This window comes from Mustela nivalis (genome assembly GCF_964662115.1).
Source record: "Mustela nivalis genome assembly, chromosome: 1".
Classification (NCBI taxonomy): Eukaryota; Metazoa; Chordata; class Mammalia; order Carnivora; family Mustelidae; genus Mustela; species Mustela nivalis.
Window position 1 is genome coordinate 25616449 of NC_139020.1, and position 21541 is coordinate 25637989.

The following is a 21541-nucleotide window of genomic DNA, read 5'->3' on the forward strand; positions in this document are numbered from 1 at the left end:
ACAGATAAGTAAGAGAATATTATTACAACAATGAGATAGATTAGTAAGGTGGTTGATTTCACCCAAAAATGTACACAAATCAATCATTTTCTTATATATAAAGAATAGTTGGGTAGATAATGTGGTGGTAAGAAGTTACAAACTGTAGTAGCAGCAAAGAGGAAGATACTTAAAAATAAAACTGACAAAAAATTTGCAGAAACTCGTTGAAGAAAAGTTAATACTCTTGGGAGATTCAGCAGAAAAAGATTGGAAGAAATAGTCTGATAAACTTCTGGAGTTGGGCAAGACATGATATCCCCAAAGGGCATTTTCAAAATGAGATAATTGCTGAGCTGTCTTCTAAGGAGAGAGAGTTTTCCTAACCAGAGGGCCTTTGTTTGACTGAGCATTAAACAAGTTTGAGGAAGCAAGTAGAGGTGAACCGGGCTGTTCGCAAGTCATTCCCTGTTTCAGCCCCCAATAGAGCTGATAATGAATAAGAATAGACATGTCCACTAGGGATTTTTCTCTAAGGATCTCTTTCCCATCTAACCTATGAAAACCCTATAGTTACATTCAGTAAGGTCTTTGCATGAAAAGACTTTTTTAAGAGTAGGAGAGACCTGTGGAGCTCATGTATCCTGGTAGTCTGAAGCCTGGAACAAATACAAAAGTGCTATTTGGACACTGCGTCTCATTCCCCCAGCCCACTTCTCCCTCCAAATTAGGGGACATCTGAACTCTGGGTTACCTTGGGAAAGTATCTGCAATAGTTTTGACAAAGTTCTAATAACCTATATAGTAAGAGTGGCCTTCCAATTCAGTTAGGAAGAGACAAATCAGAAAAGGGAATTCAAATAATGAAAGATAGATGCTCAATAAGCATATAGAGAGCACACAACTTTACTCATAAAGTAAAGCACATTGAAAGTAGTGAAATACAAATTATCACCTCTCTGATTGGAAACACCTCTATATTTTTCATTTTTCCGAAAGCGATTTCCAGATGATGGCAGACTTGTGAGAAAAAGAGACATCATTCACTGATGACGGCATATGAATTAGCACTCTTCTTTACAGGGTGACTTAGAATTTTATTTATTTAGACACTAACATGGATAGATAGATAATAGGTAAATAAACATTACTTTTGATCTATCAATTACAGTTCTGAGAAATTACCCTAAAGTTTAATCAGAGACATACAGAAAAACATATGTAGAAGGAGGTTCATATAGAATTGCTTATGATTATAAAAGTCAGAAAAAACTCCATCAACCATACAGTATTTGCTAAATAACTTATGGTATAATCACATTAAAGAATACTATGCTCCCTTAGGGCACTTGGGTGGCTCAGTGGGTTAAAGCCTCTGCCTTCAACTCAGGTCATGATCCCAGGGTCTTGGGATCGAGCCCCACATCCGGCTCTCTGCTCAGCAGGGAGCCTGCTTCCTTCTCTCTCTCTCTCTGCCTGCCTCTCTACCTACTTGTGATCTCTGTCAAATAAATAAATAAAATCTTTAAAAAAAAAAAGAATACTATTCTCCCATTAGCAGTGATGTAGATACTTAATTACTGTCCTGGTGAGTTATAATTTTTTGTTAAGTAATAAAGGCAATTTGTACAACAAAATATAATTTATGATATCATTTGGCTAAGAAAGATTTGTCTATATGTCTATGTCAGAATCCATATGTAGGGGCGCCTGGGTGGCTCAGTGGGTTAAAGCCTCTGCCTTCTGCTCAGGTCATGATCTCAGGGCCTAGGACCGAGCCCCGCTTCGGGCTCTCTGCTCACCAGGGAGCCTGCTTCCTCCTCTCTCTCTGCCTGCCTCTCTGCCTACTTGTGATCTCTGTCTGTTAAATAAATAAATAAGAATCCATATGTAGTATGTGTTTACAAACACACATAGTCTAAATGTTTACATATTTAGGAAGTGAAATTGTGAGGTATCTTTTTCTTAAGATTTTATTTATTTATTAGAGAGAGAGAGAGAGAAAGCATGAGAGGAGAGAGGTCAGTGGGAGAAGCAGACTCCCTGCTGAGCGGGGAGCCCCATGTTGGACTCAATCCCGAGACTCTGGGATCATGAAGGCAGTCGCTTAACCAACTGAGCCACTCAGGCGCCCAATTGTGAGGTATCTTTTTGTTTCTTTTAAGATTTTATTTATTTATTTGACAGAGAGAGATCACAAGTAGGCAGAGAGGCAGGCAGAGAGAGAGGAAGGGAAGCAGGCCCCCCGCTGAGCAGAGAGCAGGACCCTGGGATCATGATCTGAGCCAAAGGCAGAGGCTTTACCCCACTGAGCCACCCAGACGCCCCAACTGTGAGGTATCTTAATGATTTTTATGCTTCTCTAATGTTTCCTATTTTTATATAAAGTAAATATAAAGAAAGAAAGATTCATGGCCCTATCAGATCTTTGAATATTTTACTAATCCCTGGAAAATCATTTTTATGTTCTTAATTCATTCTAGTTCATAGCTTTAAACCCTATTCATTTAAAATGAAATAAGGGCATCTGGGTGGCTCAGTTCGTTGAGAATCTGCCTTCGTCTCGGGTCATGATCCCAGGGTCCGGGGATCCATCGCTCTATCGGGCTCCCTGCTCAGGGGAGTCTGCTTCTCCCAACCCCCTCTGCTCTCCCCTCACCCGGGCTCCTGCTCTCTCACTTTCTCTCTATCTCAAATAAATAAATAAAATCTTAAAAAAAAAAATGAAGCAATAGCTTATTTCTCTCTCCCTCAGGGAGCTTCGTCGCTCCCTGTACTTTTTGGCAGAGAATAGCTAACAGGAGGGTGTGTCAGTGTCTTTGGTATTTAGAGGTAAGATCATTACTCTTTTGGCATCTGTTCCAATACAGTCGCCCGAAGCAACTCTTTTGAAACCAAGAACTTTGCCAGTGTGTCTGTGTTTAAGATTCCAAGAAGTGAGCTATTAAAACAATAAAAGAAGTGGTAGCTGATGGCTTCTGGGAAAATGTGTATATGCACTTTCAGACAGAATACCTGAAACCGAGCCAGTGAACAGACTATATAGACAATCGGACCATTTTTCTTGCTATTCTTCTATGTAATTTATAAGCCATACCAGTGTTTGTAGATACTCTTGCATTTAAACCCACATAAGATACTTTTTTTAAAGTTTATTAATTTTAGAGAGTGGGGGAGACGCAGAGGGGGAGGAAGAGAGAATCTTGAGGAGACTCCCCACTGAGCGGGGAGTCTGATGGGGGGGTGGGGAGATCATGACCTGAGCTGAAATCAAGAGTTGGATACTTAACTGACCAGGCACCCCCTCAGTGCCCCTTAAAGCCTCTGCTTTTAAGATACCTTTTAAGGGGCACCTGCGTGGCTCAGTTGATTAAGCAACTGCCTTCAGCTCAGGTCATGATCCCAGGGTCCTGGGATTGAGCCCCACATCTGGCTCCCTTGCTCAGCGGGGGGCTTCTCCCTCTCCCTCTGCCTGCTACTCCCCCTGCTTGTGCTCTCTCTCCCTCTCTGTCAAATAAATACAAAATATTTTAAAAATCTTAAAAAAATAAAAACAACAAACTTCTTAAGGTGCCTTTTGAAAAGAGGATCAATGCTATTGGGAATATGGGGGTTGAGAAAGGCAGAGAGAGCACTTGGGTCAGTTAGGCCGTTCTCCAGCCATCTAATTTGATGCTTTCAATATTAACACATTTTTAACCAACAAAGAAATTATGGGGTGGCCCTAGAAAGAGAAATCACTCAAACCTTAAATGTAGGTGACAGAGAAGAGGAAAGAATCTTACTAGTGAAATATCTTAGTAGCATCTGTGTCTCTTGAGGAACTATTAGTATATAGTAGAATTTACACGATTAAAGGATGCAATTCCAGTAAATTTCTGTTCTCCCATGGGTGCACACTTGTGCAGATGATGATGGAGGAAGGATATGTTTGCTCCAATATGTGTTCCTTTGAAGCAGACTGTTCTTGGTAACATTAACCCTAAACTGCTAAAGAGCCTCACCACTTTACAAATTTGTCAGTAAATTATTTTTTTTTTAAGTCTAGGGAACTGCTGGGTGGCTCATTTGGTAAAGCATCTGACTGGTTTTGACTCAGGTCATGACCTCAGTGTTGTGAGATCAAGCCCCACCCTGGGCACCCTTCTCAATGGAAAGTCTGCTTGAGATTCTCTCTCTCTCTCTCTCTCTTTCCCTCCCTCTGCCCCTCCCCCTGCTCTGTCTCTCCCGCTCTCTCAAATAAATAAAGTGTTTTTTTTTTTTTTTAAATCTTTAAAAAATCTCGGGGCACCTGGGTGGCTCAGTGGGTTAAAGCCTCTGCCTTCAGCTCAGGTCATGATCCCAGGGTCCTGGGATCGAGTCCCGCATCAGGCTCTCTGCTCAGCAGGGAGCCTGCTTTCCTTCCTCTCTTTCTGCCTGCCTCTTTGCCTACTTGTGATCTCTCTCTGTTGAATAAATAAATAAAATCTTAAAAAAAAAAAAAATCTTTCGGTACCTGGGTGGCTCAGTGGGTTAAGCCACTGCCTTCGGCTCAGGTCATGATCTCAGGGTCCTGGGGTCGAGTCCCGCATCGGGCTCTCTGCTCAGCAGGGAGTCTGCTTCCCTCTCACTCTGCCTGCCTCTCTGTCTACTTGTGATCTCTGTCAAATAAATAAATAAAATCTTAAAAAAAAAATCTTTAAAAAATCTCTAAAGAAAGTTAGCTAGTAAACTACTTGAGTATACCCCACAGATTAAATAATTTGCCACACTGACTGGATACTAGGTTCAGTGTAGGAATTCTAGAGAGAGGATTATTAGGAAGGTAAGAATGCTTTTTACTGCCACTGAGGAAAAAACGCTGATTGCCACAAAAGTGTCTGGATATTTTAATATTTTTCTGCAAGTTTTATATTACTTATTTATGTACCCCCATTTCCTAAAGAGGAAGGAAGGAATAGACCCGAGTGATAAACTAGACAATGAGAGTGGTTTAGTGGGCCATGGTGTCTTGCCTTTGTGTTCCCATTTGCCGACTGTTAAGGAAATCACAGTGCACCGTGTATAAATAGGGCACACGTTCATTACTCAGCACTTTAGTCAGCAAACCACCATTCCTGGCATCTCTGCTGTGGCTGTTAGGAAACTCCAGAGGATTTATTGTGAATGAGATGGGCTGGGTGTGCTGTCTCCTAGCTGGATTTTACCAGTTTGTCCACATTTTGAGGACTAGCCAAATGATTTTTTAAGATGCTCCTGGGCCATCCCAGTTTTCGTAATGATTCTTGTTCTCCACAACTAGCTAAATTTATTTCATTATAATTTGTCAAGGGTTAACTAAGAGAAGGAGTAGCTGGGGACTAAGAGAGTAGGTCTAAAATGAAAGAGGGAAAAAAAAAATCATATATTTTGAATGGGTATAATTGGTGGCCTAAGTAGGAGGCAAAGCGGCTCCAGAGTGGAATGAAAAGAATAAAAATAGGAACACAGTTGGGTAGAGCAGAAAAAACATGCACAGTTAAAACAGATCAATGTGACTATGGCTCTTGAGCCCATTACGTTTCTAAAATTGAGAGCAATAGACATATTGAATGTTGTTTATTCTAGGGACCTTTCTTCAAAAGACAGAATTCTTATTCTCAAGGAGTGAACTGTCTTTATCCTCTGTCACAGTGTTTTTTACACACTGTCAGAAGAAGGATGCATCAAAAGATGGTAGAAGTGCTGTAATTCCCTACATGGTGGTGGTAAAGTTCAGTCGCGCTGACTAGAGCAGTGCCCTTCCAGATACTCAGATGTTCTCATAAAACAGCTGGCATTGCCTGAAAGGGAGGTATTGTTGGTAGGTAAGCCAACATCCTGGGGCCTGGGACTCTGCCAACATCTCATAGAACAAACATGCTGCTGATCCACTTGTGTTTATTTTCCCAGACAAAAATGATTGCAACACACTTCAGGGCCAACACAAAATCTTTGCCTTTGTAATGTATTAACTTGCTCCCAACCTTCAGATGTTCAAAATTGTTAAAGTAAACAACAATATCCAACTTAAAAATATATAAAAATTTAGCTACAAACTCAGTTGGCCAAGGGGTTATTTGTGTATTACATTTGTAAAGTGATCACTAGTTTTGTTTTGGGGGGGGATTTTTTGGGGGGTGTTGCTAAAGAAGAAAAATTATTCATATTTCTGTTATATGTATATAAAAAATATAATTTTCTTTCATCAGGCAGCTCTGATTTAGTGGGACACATACTAGATTAAATGTCAAAACATTTGGATACCAACTGAAGAGTCATTTAATCTCCTTGAACTTCAGTTCTTTCATTTGTAAAATGAGGATAGTAATGTTTCCACTGACTACTACACAGGGTGATTAAAATGATTCAGTGAGATATTATACACGAAAGCAGTTATCACCTGCAAGGTATAGGGGTCATCTTTTTTGTCCTTGCAACAGAAGCTGCTCCTGACTACTGGGGAGGCCAAGGAGACTATCCCTAGTTCTCTAGGACTCAGAGACTATCCCTAGTTCTCTAGGACTCAGAGACTATCCCTGAGTTCTCTAGGACTCAGAGGCTAGAAGAAGAGAAGGGAGTGGCTCCTGAGTTGACAACTCCATTTTTTCATTAAAATTCAGAGAAAATAATTTTCAGGCTCCCCCCCCCCCCAATGAAACAAGAGTCCTTCCCTCAAAATGCTGAAAAAACTCTTCAAGCATTTAGGCTTTTCCTTTGTTCTGCTTTTTGATTTAGCCCTGTGTTGTCCAACACAGTAGTCACTAGTGACTTGAACACATGAAGTGTGAGATGTGTGTAAGAGGAAAATACATGCCAGAATTTGAAGACAGTAGTCCCAAAAGACAAAAAAGTAAAATATTTTATTTATATATTTTTATGTAAATTACATGGTATAATAATAGTATTTTAGATTATTGGGTTGGATAAAATATGTTGTTAACATAGATTTTATCTGTTTTGATTATAAAATCTGGCTACTATAAAATATATAGTTATAAATATGGCTCATTTTTGTATTTCTCTTGTATAATATCACTCTAGACGATCACAGGGAAGGAAAGCTATTTCCTAATGGCCTTATTTCCATGCCTCTTGCATTTCTCAGTCTCTGTCCACCCTAGTACAGGGCTCGCTTTCATTATCAGTCCAGTTCTCAGGCAGCCAGTTCATTTGAGAAGTCGTACATGAAGAAACCAAAGAAAGATGAACAGGAGGGCCATTCCATCACCCTTACAGCACATGGCACAAAGCAAGCAGTCAGTTTCATCCCTTTCTTCATTCATCCATTCATGCACTCAGTGAGAATAGGAATGGAGACATTTAGCGGTATCATACCCTGAAGGGACAAAACAGAAGTGATTTCTCTCTTCTCACGCTTATGGGTTCTGAAAAGGAAGAAATACCCTGATTGAGCTTTATATTGCCTGTGTTCAAGTCATTTATTATAATCTTATTCTGTAAGATGGTTATTTGCATGCATTTTTTATCTCCCTTCTGAAGGTCTAGATGCTTTGAAGTCAGGAAATGTATTTTATTTTATTTTTTTTTTAAAGATTTTATTTATTTATTTGAGAGAGAGACAGTGAGAGAGAACATGAGCGAGGAGAAGGTCAGAGAGAGAAGCAGACTCCCCATGAAGCTGGGAGCCCAATGCGGGACTCGATCCCGGGACTCCAGGATCATGACCTGAGCCGAAGGCAGTCGTCCAACCAACTGAGCCACCCAGGCACCCCGGGAAATGTATTTTAGATACCTTGCTTTGTACCTAACAGGTGCTCAGTAAATGTCATAAAATATTATGGGTAAAATAAATACTATAATCATTTCATTAATTTATCTTTCTGGTCAAAATTAAAATTTGAACCTAAAATGCCATGTAATTGATTTGGTGTTGATGATAAATAAATTTTTTTAAAATGTGGCTTGTGGTGCTTTAAGATACATTGTGTTACCTTTTAACGGTTAAAAAAAAAATCAGATTTTTAAAAATCACCTACAGAAGTCGTTTATTTGAGAGTGGATTAATTCTTACTAGATTAAGTCCTGGCTAAAGAGAAAACATTTATTCCTAAAATGCAGTCCCCACCCACTTTGGTCATCTTAGCAACAAACTGATAAACCCTGTATGAAATACGAAAAAAACAATAAGAGAAGAACAATGATCCCATTAACCTGGCAGATCTGGAATGAAAACTCAGCCCGGGAGTGGAGCAGGTTGGAGGTGGGAACAGCCAAACAGCACAGTGAATACTCAGCAGGCTCCCAGCCCAGCAAACCCCCGGGGTCTGAGTGTGGAAGGGAGGGCTTGGGGGAAGGGCCCCCGCTCGACTGCAGGGATCAAAGAGAAGCCGGGGAAACAGCCAGAGCGGTGGCTGCTCTTTGAGCAAAGATAATGGAATCCTCTCAGGGTGAAGAGAATGAACACACAGAGAGATTTAAAAACACAACAAACCCAGAGCTGATCTGATTCCTTTATTCCATACCTCGAACTCATCAGGCTTGTCCTCAATTCAAAATCACACCATATTGAATTACAGGGTTAGAAAAAAATAAAAGGGCATCCTGTTGAGTGTTTTTTCAACGGAAGGTTGCAACTCTTTAGGGTGGGGAATCAATTACTTGAGGGGGAGATTTGCATTTAAAAAATGAAATAAGATAGAAAGTAGAGGATATGCACGTACTAGGGATAAATACTGTTTGTGGAAATTTTGGGGGGTGTGTGTGTGTGTGTGTGTGTGTGTCTTTATACAGATAAAACGTATTTCCTAAGGGTCTCAGTCAAGCAAACTGTCAGCCTCAGTGAAAACCGATGTGGTCTACCCCCTAATTGAGGTATATAAAAATCAATTCTAGAAAATCAGATCTTCAGGAATAGTGATTTCATAAACTCTGAGACTAATCCTCACTTGATGTATTCTTCCTGCATTCTACACATGTAGAAAATGTCACAGACTCAGTGCAGCCCTTCGACAAACACAGTAAGTTCTTCAGATAAGAGTTCCAGGATCAGGCATTTCATTCTGATGAAGCTAATGATGTTTGTCAGGAACTGTGGGCAACCTTCCTTCAAAGCCCCTAATTAAGGAGCTGGGATGAAAAAAAAATGGTAATAGCATGTCTCAAACGTGAAGCTGCTGCTTGGTTCCTATTCATTAGAGAGCCCACAAACTGTGGGCTCTATTTAAGGAAGGTCTGGGATGGTTTGAGGGAAAAATATCACAATCCCTCAAATGTTTCTCTTTAGTCCAATTTTGCTCTCAGCTTACTTATCTCGCCTCGACTTCTTGAAATTTTAGTCAAATTTGGTTTACAATCTGCTTCATGATTTAAAAGCAGACCGGAATGAATAGAGAAAGGACCAGACAGAGAAGAGAACAGAAACTGTTAAAAAGATTCTGGTAAAATGTGAAGACGCTCCCCGATCCACTCAAGACAACGGCCAGTGACTGAGCGAAGTGATCGATTTCTAACTCTCCAGGAACTAAGCATCAAATTCAAGGCCGACTAAATGAAGGAAGGACCATTAACAACAGACTTCAGAATTTTCTGCAAAGCATGAAAGACAACAAGAGAATGGGAGGAGGGGGTGTGTAGAATCCCTAAAAGAAGCCTGAGTAAGGTTGTGTAGCAGTAAGAAGGCACATCTCTTCCCACCCAGACACAAAAGGAAAGTACTGAAGGTTTTACAATGATGTGGCCACTAAAAATACCACTTAAAGATGGGCAAACTTCTTTATCGCCCCAAGAAATCAAAGTAAACCATCTGAAACCCAAGCTCTAGGAAATTGCGCTGCTCAGATAAAGGACCCAAAGAGACAGTGAAACAGAGATCACTTTCAGAGAGCAGGAGGCCGCCTGGCTTAACCTCCAGCGGAACCTTTCCTTGGCGCTCAGCGCGGTGAAACAGACATTCTCTCAACTGTATCAGAGACATGGATTTTAGTTGTAATTATGGTCTGCTAATCTGGTGTAGCCTTAGTTGAGCAAACAGAATCAACACATTATCATGAGGATGGCAATCTAGCTTCTCTCTTGCGCAGGCCAGGGAGCGAAGACTATTATTGCCAACTTTGATTCTTATCTAACATTTTTGGAGCCTCAAATGAAGTTTTTTTCTAGTTTCTCTAGGTGAAGAGATATGTGCCACCCTCTCATCTCACAGAGTTTGGAAAAAACCACCAAAAGGCAATATTTACACATGCCATAACTGGGTGCTGAATGGCCTTGGGTGAGTCTGTATCAGTCTAGCCTCTCTCCCCCACAGTGGGAAACTGGCAGAGAATGGGTCCTGTTCTCTGTTTTCCTGCCCTTTCTTCCTGGGCCCATCCCTCCTCTCAGTTAACCTAGTCTGAAGACTTAGGGTTGGGCTGTCGTATTTTAGATGCAGAGGAATATTTCTGGTTAAATCATTAGTTTCTCCTAATTCTGAACCTCTCATGGTGGGAATTTCAAGTTAGCTGAGGACCAATATTAGAAATAATTTGGAGCAAAAAGCCCAGCCGGTGGTTCCTTGAAATCATAACATAATAGCAACCTTTTCCTCACTCAGGAGCCTCTTAATAAGCACTTGTCTTCTTCCTTCATTCTCTTTCTCCCTTCATTCCTTCCTTCCTTTAAAAAAAACAAAACCAAATCTATTGTTATTAGAGCAATTTTAGGCTTACAACAAAATTGAGAAGGGGAGGGTACAGAAATTTCTCAAATGCCTCCTGCCCCACACATGTACAGCCTCCCCCATTACCAGCATCACTCACCAGAATGGTTTGTGTGTGTGTTTTACTAAGGATGAACCTGCATCGACATATCATAGTCACCCAAAGTCTACAGGTTACCTTAGGGTTCACTCTTGGTGGTGTATATTCTAGCAGTTTGACAAATGTGTAATGATATCCATCCGCCATTGTAATACGATACAACGTATTTTCCCGGCTCTAAAAATCCTCTGTGCTCTACCTCTTCATTTCTCTCCTTCCCCCACCCCCCGGCTACCGTGATCTTTTTATTGCCTCCATTTTTGCCCTTTCCCAAATGTTGTATAGTTGGAATCGTACAGTATGGAGCCTTTTCGGATTGGCTTCTTCCTTTCCACCTTCTTTCCTTCCAAGATTTTATTTATTTGAGAGAGAGAGAGTTAGAGACAGAGACAGAGAGTGTGAATGAAGGGAGGGGCAGAGGGAGACAGACAGAGAGTCCCAGGCAGACTCCCTGCTGAGCATGGAGCCCACGTGGGGTCCCCGAGATCATGACCCAAGCCAAAATCAAAAGTCAGACGCTTAACCAGCTCCTAGTAATGTATATTAAAGTTTCCTGCATTTCTTTTCATGGCTTGATAGCTCATTTCTTTTTAGCACTGAATAATATACAATTGTCTGGATGTACCACAGTTTATCTATTCACCCACTGAGGACATCATGGTTAATTCTAAGTTTTGACAATTATGAATAAAACTGCTCTAAACATTAATGTGTAGATTTTGTGTGGACGTACGTTTTCAACTCCTTAGAATAAATGCCAAAGACCATGATTGCTGGATCGTATGGTGAGAGTATGTTTAGTTTTATAAAAACAAAAACAAAAACAAAAACAAAAACAAAAACAAACAACTATTGTCTTCCAAAGTGGCTGTACCATTTTGCATTCCTACCAGGAATGAATCAGAGTTCCTGTTGGTCCATATTCTTGCCAGCATTTGGTGCTGTCAGTATTCTGAATTTGAGCCATTCTAATAGATGTGTAATGGTATTTGTTTTAATTTGCGTTTCCCTGATGACATATGATGTGGAACATCTCTCTTTTTCTTTCTCTCTCTTTCTCTCTTTCTTTCTTTTTAAGAAAGGGGCTAAGAAAGCTAAGCAGCCTCCACACCAGGCTTGATCTCATGACCCTGAGATAATGACCTGAGCTAAAGCCAAGAGTCTGATGCTTAACCAACTGAGCCGCTCAGGAGTCCCTGAAGAATCTTTTCATATGCTTATTTGCCATCTGTATATTTTTATTGGTACTGTATTTGTTAAGGTCTTCAACCCATTTTTAGTCAGGTGGTTTACATTCTTATTGCTGAGCTTTAAGAGTTCTTTGTATATTTTTGGATAATGGTCTTTTTCAGATATAGGCATACTTGGAGATATTGTGGGTTCCGTTTGCGATCACTGCAGTAAAGTACCACAATAAAGCAAGTCAGATGGCAGATGAGTTTTTTGGTTTTCCAGTGCATATAAAATTTGTTTAGACTATACTAGAGTCCACTAAGTTTGCAATATCATTAGGTCTAAAAAATGTGCATACCTTAATTAAAAAATACTTTATTGCTAAAAATTAGGCAATTATCAACTGAGTTTACACCAAGTCACAATCTTTTTGCTGATGGAGGGTCTTGCTTAGATGTAGATGGCTGCTGACTAATCAGATGGTGATTGCTGAAGGTTGGGGTGGCCTTGGCAACTTATTTAAATAAGATAAAATTGAAGCTTACTGCATCCATTGACTCCCTTTCACAAGTGATTTCGCTGTACAGGTGATACTTAACCAAGAGTCAAACTTCTTTTAAAATTGGAGTCAGTCCTCTCAAATCCTGCTGCTGCTTTATCAACTAAGTCTATGTAATATTCTTTTTTGTCTTTTCAACAATCTTTATAGCATCTTTACTAGGAATAGATTCCATCTCAAGAAACCACTTTGCTCATCCAAAGGATGAGCACTTCATCCATTGAAGTTTTATCATGAGATCACAGCAATTCCGTCTCACCTTCAGGCTCCACTTCTAATCCTGGTTCTCTTGCTATTTCCACCACATCTGCAGTTACTTCCTCCAGTGAAGTCATGAGTCTCTCGAAGTCATCTGTGAAGGTCGGAATCAACGTCTTCTAAACTCCTGTCAAGAATGATTTTTTAGGGGCGCCTGGGTGGCTCAGTGGGTTAATCTTCTGCCTTCGGCTCAGGTCATGATCCCAGGGTCCTGGGATCGAGCCCCGCATCAGGGTCTCTGCTCAGCAGGGAGCCTGCTTTCCCTCCTCTCTCTGCCTGCCTCTCTGCCTACTGTGATCTCTCTCTCTGTCTAATAAACAAATAAAATCTTTAAAAAAAAATAGAATGATTTTTTAAAATTTCTTCCCATGAATCACGAGTATCCTTAGTCACATCTGAAATGGTAAATCCTTTCCAGAAAGTTTTCAATTCAGATCCATCAGAAGAAATCACTATCTATGGCAAATATCGCCTAATGAAATTTATTTCTTCAATTAAAAGACTTAAAAGTTGAAATTGCTCCTCAACCCATGGGCTACAGAATGGATATTGTGTTAGCAGGCATACAACAACATTCATTTCATTGTACATCTCCATCAGAACCCTTGGGTGACCAGATACATTATCAATGAGCCATAATGGTTTTTTTGTTGTTGTTTTTTTGTTTTTTTTGTTTTAAAGATTTTATTTATTTATTTGAAGAGAGAGAGAGAGAGAGAGAGAGATCCCAAGTAGGCAGAGTGGCAGGCAGAGAGAGAGGAGGAAGCAGGCTCCCTGCTGAGCAGAGAGCCCGATGTGGGACTCGATCCCAGGACCCTGAGATCATGACCTGGGCCGAAGGCAAAGACTTAACCCACTGAGCCACCCAGGCACCCTGAGCCATAACATTTTGAAAGGAATTTCTTTGTTCTCAACAGTGGGCCTAAAATACTCAGTAAACAGATGTGCTGTCATTCAGGCTTTATTGTTCCATAGAGCACAGGCAGCGTAGATTTAGTACAATTCTTATGGCAGGATTTTTGTAATTGTAAGTGGCTTCAATTTAAAGTCACCAGCTATCTTAGCCCCTGATAAGAGGCATCCCGTCCTTTGAAGCTACGAAGCCAGGGATTGACTTTCTAGCTGTGAAAATCCTAGATGGGATCTTCTTCCAGGGGAAGGTTGTTTTGTCTACGTTGAAACCGTCGTTCGCTGTAGCCACCTTCATGAGTTATCTTAGCTGGATGTTCTGGATGACTTGCTGCAGCTTCTGCTTCAGCACCTGCTGCCTCACCTGGCACTTTGATGTTATGGAGACAGTTTTCCTTACACCTCATGAACCAACCTCTGCTAGCTTCCAGCTTTTATTCTGCAGCGTCTGTATCTCCTACAGACCTCACAGAATTGAAGAGTGGGAGGGCCTTGCTCTGGATTAGGCTTTGGCTTAAGGGATGTTGTGGCTGGACTGATCTACCCAGACCACTCAAACTTTCTCCACATCAGCAATAAGGCTGTTTCACTTTCTTATCATTTGTGTGTTCAATGGAGCAGCACTTTTAATTTCCTTCAAGAGCTTCTCCTTTGCATTCCCCACTTGGCTAACTGTTTGGCACAAGGGGCTTAGCTTTTGGCTTATCTCAACTTTCAGCATGACTTCCTCCCTAGCTTAATCATTTCTAGTTTTTTATTTAAAATGAAAGATGTGTGCTCTTCCTTTCATTTGAACACTTAGAGGCCATTATAAGTTACTAATTGGCCCAATTTTATTATTATTGTGTCTCAGGGAATAGGAAGGCCTGAGAAGAGGGACAGAGATGGGGGAACAGGTGGTCAGTAGAGCAGTCAGAACACACACGTTTCTAAATTAAGTTTGTCATTTTATAGAGGTACGGTTTGTTGCACCTCCAAACAGTTGCAGTATAACATGAAAGATCACTGATCCCAGATCACCATTACAAAATAATAATAATAATAAAAAGACTTGAAATACTGTGAGAATTACAAAAATGGGTTGCAGAGACAAGAAGTCAGCAAATGCTGTTGGAAAAATGGCACCAATTTACTTGCTTAGTGCAAGGTTTACAATAAATGCATTATAAACAAAGCCCAGTAAAATGATGTATGCCTGTATGTCTTTTGCGAATATTATCTCCCAGTCTGTGATTTGTCTTTTAATTCTCTTGATATTGTCTTTTGCAGAGCAGCAGAAGTTTCTAATTTTAATGAGGTTCAGTTAATCAATTACTTCTTTTATGGTTTATATCTTTGGTGTTAAATTTAAAGTCATCACCATAGTGAAGGGCATTTAGATTTCCTCCTATGTTACATTCCAGAAATTTTGAAGTTTTGTGCTTGACATCTAGGTCTATTATCTATTTTGAGTTAATTTTTTTAGAAGGTGTAAAGTCTGCGTCTAGATTTATTTTTTGATTTTTTAATTTTCTTTGATTTTTTGCACAAATGTCCAGTTGCACCATTTGTTGAAAAGACGATCTTTGCTCCATTGTATTTCCTTTGCACACTTGTCAAAGATCAGTCGACTGTATTTATGAGGTTGTACTATTGGGGTCGGTATTCTGTTCAGTTGATCTATTTGTATAGTCTTTCACCAGTAATACACTGTAATGATTCCTATAGCTTTACAATAAATCTTGGTAGCAGGTTGTGTCAGGCCTCCAACTTTGTTCTCCTTAAATACAGTGTTGCTTATTCTGGTTTTTTGCCTCTGCACATAAACTTTAGAATCAGTTTGTCATTATCTATAAAATAACTTGCTGGGATTTTGATTTGGGTTGCACTGAATCTACAGATGAAGTTGGGAAGAAAGGACAACAATGTTAAGTCTTCTGTTTATGAACACGGTAGAGCTCTCGCTTTATTTAGTCCTTTGATTTTGTTTCTCAGAGTTTTGCAGTTTTCCTCATATAGATCTTATACATATTTGTTAGTGATACTTAGCATTTCAATTTGGGGTGTTAATGTAAATGGTATTATGTTTTTCATTTCAAATTCCATTTGTATCCTGTTGGGTTTTGTATATTAGCCTTGTGTCCTACATCTGCCTCTCCCCTTCATCAGATTATATATCTGAGTGTCTTCCATGTGCTAGGCAGGCTCTAGAAGCACAATTCTTCCTCCAGAAACTCAGAGTTTAGTAAGCAAGGTAGATAAGTAAATATAAAATTTGAAAATATATGTTATTATAAGGGATTTATGAAAGAGGTCCTTTCAAAAGGGCCTTGGTGGTCCAGACAGGACTTTTTAGAGTTTTGTTCCAAGTGAAGGAGCAAGGGCATTGTAGACAGAAGATGACAGAGGAGACTGGATGAAAAACAAGATGCGTTTTCAGGGATCCATGTGTGATTGAGTAGCAAGAGATAGGGCTGAAGGGGTAAGTGGGATCATATTATTATGTTCCTTGTTAGGGACTTTCCTTTTTTTCTACAGATCAGTGATTTAAAAAAAATTTTTTTTTCAAGTGATTTTTTTTTTAAAGATTTTATTTATTTATTTGACAGAGAGAAATCACAAGTAGATGGAGAGGCAGGCAGAGAGAGAGAGAGGGAAGCAGGCTCTCCGCTGAGCAGAGAGCCCGATGCGGGACTCGATCCCAGGACCCTGAGATCATGACCTGAGCCGAAGGCAGCGGCTTAACCCACTGAGCCACCTAGGCGCCCTCAAGTGATTTTTAACAGCAAAATTTTTTAGTTAAGTCATGTATAGTAGGCCAATATAAAAATTAGGTTAAAAAGACATTTCATTTGTATTCATTTATTTTACAAATTAGAACAATGAAGATAAGGGCATTTGTTTGAATACAAAATTGATGGGGATTATAGATGACAGTTATGTCTTATATCAGCCTCAGCTTTGCAATTCTTTGATGTCTGAGTTTTGTTTGTGATACAGTAGCAAGATAATTTTGATTCCCAGAGATAAATAGTTGCAAGTGGTCACAGTTTTAAAATGTTATCTGGGAATCTCAGGATTCCTAGTTCTATATATTCTCTCTCTCTATATGTGTGTATATATACACACATATATATATTCCCTGTTCTATACACACACACACACACACACACACACACACACTTGTGTGTGTGTGTATTCATTCCCTGTTCTATATAAAGAAATGGAAGAAAAATTTTGGTTCTTAGGTCTACACAAAACTGAAATTCTAGTTTGGGTCACTGTGAGGATATGATATCAGCAATCAAAACTGAATATACCAGAGGGTAATTTTCAGGAAAAAAAAAATGAGTTCACTTTTTGACATTTTGTGCTTAAGGATTTTTATTTTAATCAAAATATAGGTAGCTTCTTCTAAAAATGGAAATAATTGGTTCATCAGAAATTGAACATGAACAATATATTATTTTAGAGTTATGTAACCTCATTTTTCTCCAACCTCCTCTGGACTGCTTTTGATAAAATTTGACTGGTTCATTTAAGAAACTCTTCACTCTTGTACATTCACACAGCTGCTCAGCCTGTGGTTCAGAATTCTGCTGCTTCATCATTTCAAATTTCTTGACTTGGCTACAGATGCATTCAGACCAATGTCATTTTATATTTACCAAAGTTGGAATAGTTCACAGAGATTCTTGTGTCCTCCCTGATTGCAACACATGTCACAGCTAGGTCACGCTACCACTCTTCTCCCTCAGTCAGGCTGAGGGAGAATGTATTTATGTATTTATTTAGTGAATGGCTTGTTATAGAGAAAAATATTCTTAATATTTCTCTGTCATTGTCAATGTATTATTTAATGAATGGCTTGTTATAGAGAATTCATTATTTAGTAATTATTTAGTGAATGGCTTGTTATAGAGAATGTCAATGTATTTATTCAGTGAATGGCTTGTTATAGGAAAAATATTCTTAATATTTCTCTGTCATACCATCACCATCCATTTATTTGTTTACTGAATTACTTCTCTGGTGGAAATAGATGCTAGATTCTTCCGTGATTTTGAAGATAAATTACTGTGTTAATTTCCTAGAGCTGTACTAACAAAGTACCACAGATGGGGTAGCTAAAAAATCCAGAAATTTATTTCTTATAGTTGTGGAGGTTTCCAGTCCAAGATCAGGTGTCTTGGATCAAGGTAAAGGTTTAGTTTCCTCTGAGGCCTCTCTCCTTGTCTTGCAGATGGCTGTCCCCTTGCTGCCTCTTCTTGTGTTTTTTTTTCTCTGTGAGTTCACCTCTCTGGTGTCTCTTTGTGTGCCCAGATTTGGTCTCCTTATGTGAACACCAGTCAGATTGGATTAGGGCCCAAACTAATGGCTTCATTATAACTTAGTCATCTCTTTAAAGATCTTATCTCCAGACACTGTCACATTCTGAGACACTGGGAGTTTGGGCTTTAACAGGAACTTTGGGAGACACAGTGCAGTCCATAACAATGGTTAACAACTCTTCCTTGGGTCTTACAAAAAAGACAAAAATGACCTCAAAAAATTCAGGTTTTCTCTTTAGCTTCATGACTTCTCATTTCATTTGTATTTTGATGAAACTTGGAACCAGTCTTTTCCTCCCTCATGGGAAAAAGGAAGACATGTCTTCTCTCTGTAAGGCATCATAGATAATGCAATATTTCTCAGCCTTTTCATTTTCTGAACACATAGGAGGGATGTCACACATCCACGACTAATAAATGGCTTACTAAGAGCTTGATCTGTTGAATCCCTTATTCCAAAGCTGTATGGTTTGCCCAAAGTCTTATCTTCCTTAAGGATCCTGTCTCTACTTTAACAGAGAGGTGTCAGGCAGGGCTACAGTCTCATCTGAAGGCCTGACTGGGAAAGAAGTACAAGATCCAAGGACTTCCAAGATCACTCACATGATCTTTTGTAGCATGCCATTGCTCCTGGGTTGTTGGACTGGGGGTGTCAGTTTCATATTGGCTCTGGGCTGAAGGTCTCTTTTTGTTCCTTGCCCTATGGACATCTTCATAGTGTAGGTTGTGTTGTGAGCAGCTGGCTACTGGCTGTTGGCTTCCACTAGAGCAATTGAGAGAGTAAGAGACTGAGCGAGACACGAGTAGTCTTGTAAACTAATATTGAAAGTGGCATCCATCACTTTTGCTGTATTCAGAATTGAGTCAGTAGGTCAGTAGGTCTAGCCCACCCTCCAGGGTGGGGGGGATTATAAAAGGGTATGAATATCAAGAGGCAGGGATCATTTGAGGCCATTTTAGAGACTGTCTATCATGGTCATCTTTAATCTGGAGCAATTTTTCTTTCTCATTCATCACATTGAAGAGTACAGGTCAGCTATTTTAGAGAATACTGATATGGGTTTGGCTTGTGTTTCCTCACAATTTAAATTTAAGTTCTACATTTTTGGCAGAAATATTATGAAATTACTGTGTGTCCTTCTCAGGACATCTTATCAGAAGTGACATGATACCAGTTCGTCGCATTATCGGTGATGTAAAATTTGATTACTTGATTCAGTTGGTGGACATCAAGTATCTCAAGGGCAAGTTTACCATTTTTTTTCTGTATAATTTCAGATACTGTGTTTTTCAGTTCTATAATTCTCATTTGGATTTAAAAATACTTTCTATTTCTCTGCTGAGATTTCCTTTTTTTTATATCACTGAGCTTAGTTAAAATAACTCTTTAAAGTCTACTTTACTTTATTGAATGTATTTCTAATAGCTCCTAAAAGTCTTTGACAGATAATTCCCATATCTGGGTCATTTTACCATTAAGGCTGTTGATTTTTTTCCCCTTGAGATTTTTCCCTTGTTAGATTTTCCTGGTTTTTCATATGTCAAGTAATTTTTTTTTTAAAGATTTTATTTATTTATTTGACAGAGAACACAAGTAGGCAGAGAGTCAGGCAGAGAGAGAGAGAGAGAGAGAAGCAGGCTCTGCACTGAGCAGAGAGCCCGATGCGGGGCTCGATCCCAGGACCCTGAGATCATGACCTGTGCCGAAGGCAGAGGCTTTAACCCGCTGAGCCACCCAGGCGCCCCATGTCAAGTAATTTTGAAGTACATGTGGTCATTGTGATGATTATGTTGTAAAGATTTTAGACCTGGTTTTATTCATTTGAAGAGTGCTGATCATTTTATTTTATAGAATATTAATTTGATTAGACTTAAAGGGCAAATTCTGCCTCACTTGTGGAGATTGATAGTTAAAATCTTGACAGTAAACATTTTTTCTTGTTGTTGTTATTATTATTTTATTTTTAACTTGAGCCACAATCTTTTTGGAGTCTGAGCCATGTATAGGTGGTTTTGAGGTCAGCCGTAAATTTGAATAAGGATATTTATTAATAGAATCAGGTTGCTACATCCATGGATCTTCCCCTTCTGTGAATTTCCACTCCCTTTCTGAGGGCTTTGGTTACCATGCCTTTATTCCTGGATCTACAGGCCAGAAACACCATCTGTGGGGAGGTAATTTGAAATGATGTAAATAATCTCTTTCTCTTCAAATTCTACTCAAAGTCTTACCCATTGATGATCTCTAAGTCTCCATTGATGATTCTTGTGTGAAATCAGTTATTGTGATGATCACAAAAGAGTGATTGTCGGGGCACCTGGGTGGCTCAGTGGGTTAAAGCCTCTGCTTTCGGTTCAGGTCATGATCTCAGGGTCCTGGGATCGAGCCCCACATCGGGCTCTCTGCTCAGCAGGGAGCCTGCTTCCTCCTCTCTCTCTGTCTGCCTCTCTGCCTACTTGTGTTCTCTGTCTGTCAAATAAATAAATAAATCTTAAAAAAAAAAAAAGAGTGATTGTCTATCTTTATTATTTCTTCAGTATTTATTAGTTATCATTCAGGTTAAGGAAGAACTTTCCGAAGCTTCACTCCCCATTTATTTATTTGTGTTAATTATCAGTGTGCATTCATGGATTCAACTTCTGTGTTGAGTGATTTTGTTCATTAAGCTATCTTATTCTGTAATTTTGACATCTTCATTGAATTTAGTTTTATAAACTCTCTTAAGTGATTTTTAATAATGTAATTTAATTATTAAATTAAATTATTAAATAAGTTAATTAACTTATAATTAATAATTTAAATTAAATAATTAATTTTAAAATAATTCTCATGACTTTTCCATTGACTCATGATGTTACTAAGCAAATTTTATCCATAACAGTCGTGTTTTGTTTTGTTTTGTTTTTTAAAGATTATTTATTTATTGATTTGACAGAGAGAGATCACAAGTAGGCAGAGAGTCAGGCAGAGAGAGAAAGGAGGAAGTAGGCTCCCTGCTGAGCAGAGAGCCTGATGTGGGACTCTATCCCAGGATCCCGAGATCATGACCTGAGCTGAAGGCAGCGGCTTAATCCACTGAGCCACCCAGGCGCCCAACAGTTGTGTTTTTGAATTAAAAATTTGTTTTTTGAATTAAGAATTTGTTCTGAGGGGTGCCTGGGTGGCTCAGTCAGTTGTGTCTGACTTCTGCGTGGGTCATGATCTCAGGATCCTGGGATGGGAACCTATATCGGGCTCCACACTCAGTGGAGAGTCTGCTTCTCCCTCTCTCTCTCCTTCTGTCCCTCCTCCACACATCCTCCCCCCCCCCGGTAATTAAATAAAATCTTTAGAAAAAAGTATATTCTAAGAGTTGGTAATCTTAATATTGAACAGTAAGATAACATAATATATAGTAAGAGAGTCATGTGGTTTATTTAGTTTTTTTATGGTATATACTCACTAAAATGGTCTTTGGCAATAGTAATTATGAATTACTGTTTTCAGAGTAGCATTTACTAAATATTGATTATATCATATATGATTTATAAACCACAAACTATGTAGTTTCTAAGATATTATTCTAAAAGGATCACAACCAATTCTGTAATTGTACACA

General features: G+C 39.2%; 1 long non-coding RNA gene across 3 annotated transcripts in view; it reads left to right on the forward strand.

The window, feature by feature from the left end:
- LOC309870168 overlaps positions 1-21541 on the forward strand; it is a 106125-nt gene that overhangs the window by 50581 nt on the left and 34003 nt on the right. For 2 of the 3 annotated variants that reach the window (XR_014314523.1, XR_014314527.1), the window contains one exon: positions 12616-12825. This is a non-coding gene — a long non-coding RNA (uncharacterized lncRNA). Of the gene's footprint in view, positions 1-7552; positions 7901-12615; positions 12826-21541 lie in introns of those variants that run through there. The other variant, XR_014314524.1, reaches the window with a different exon arrangement.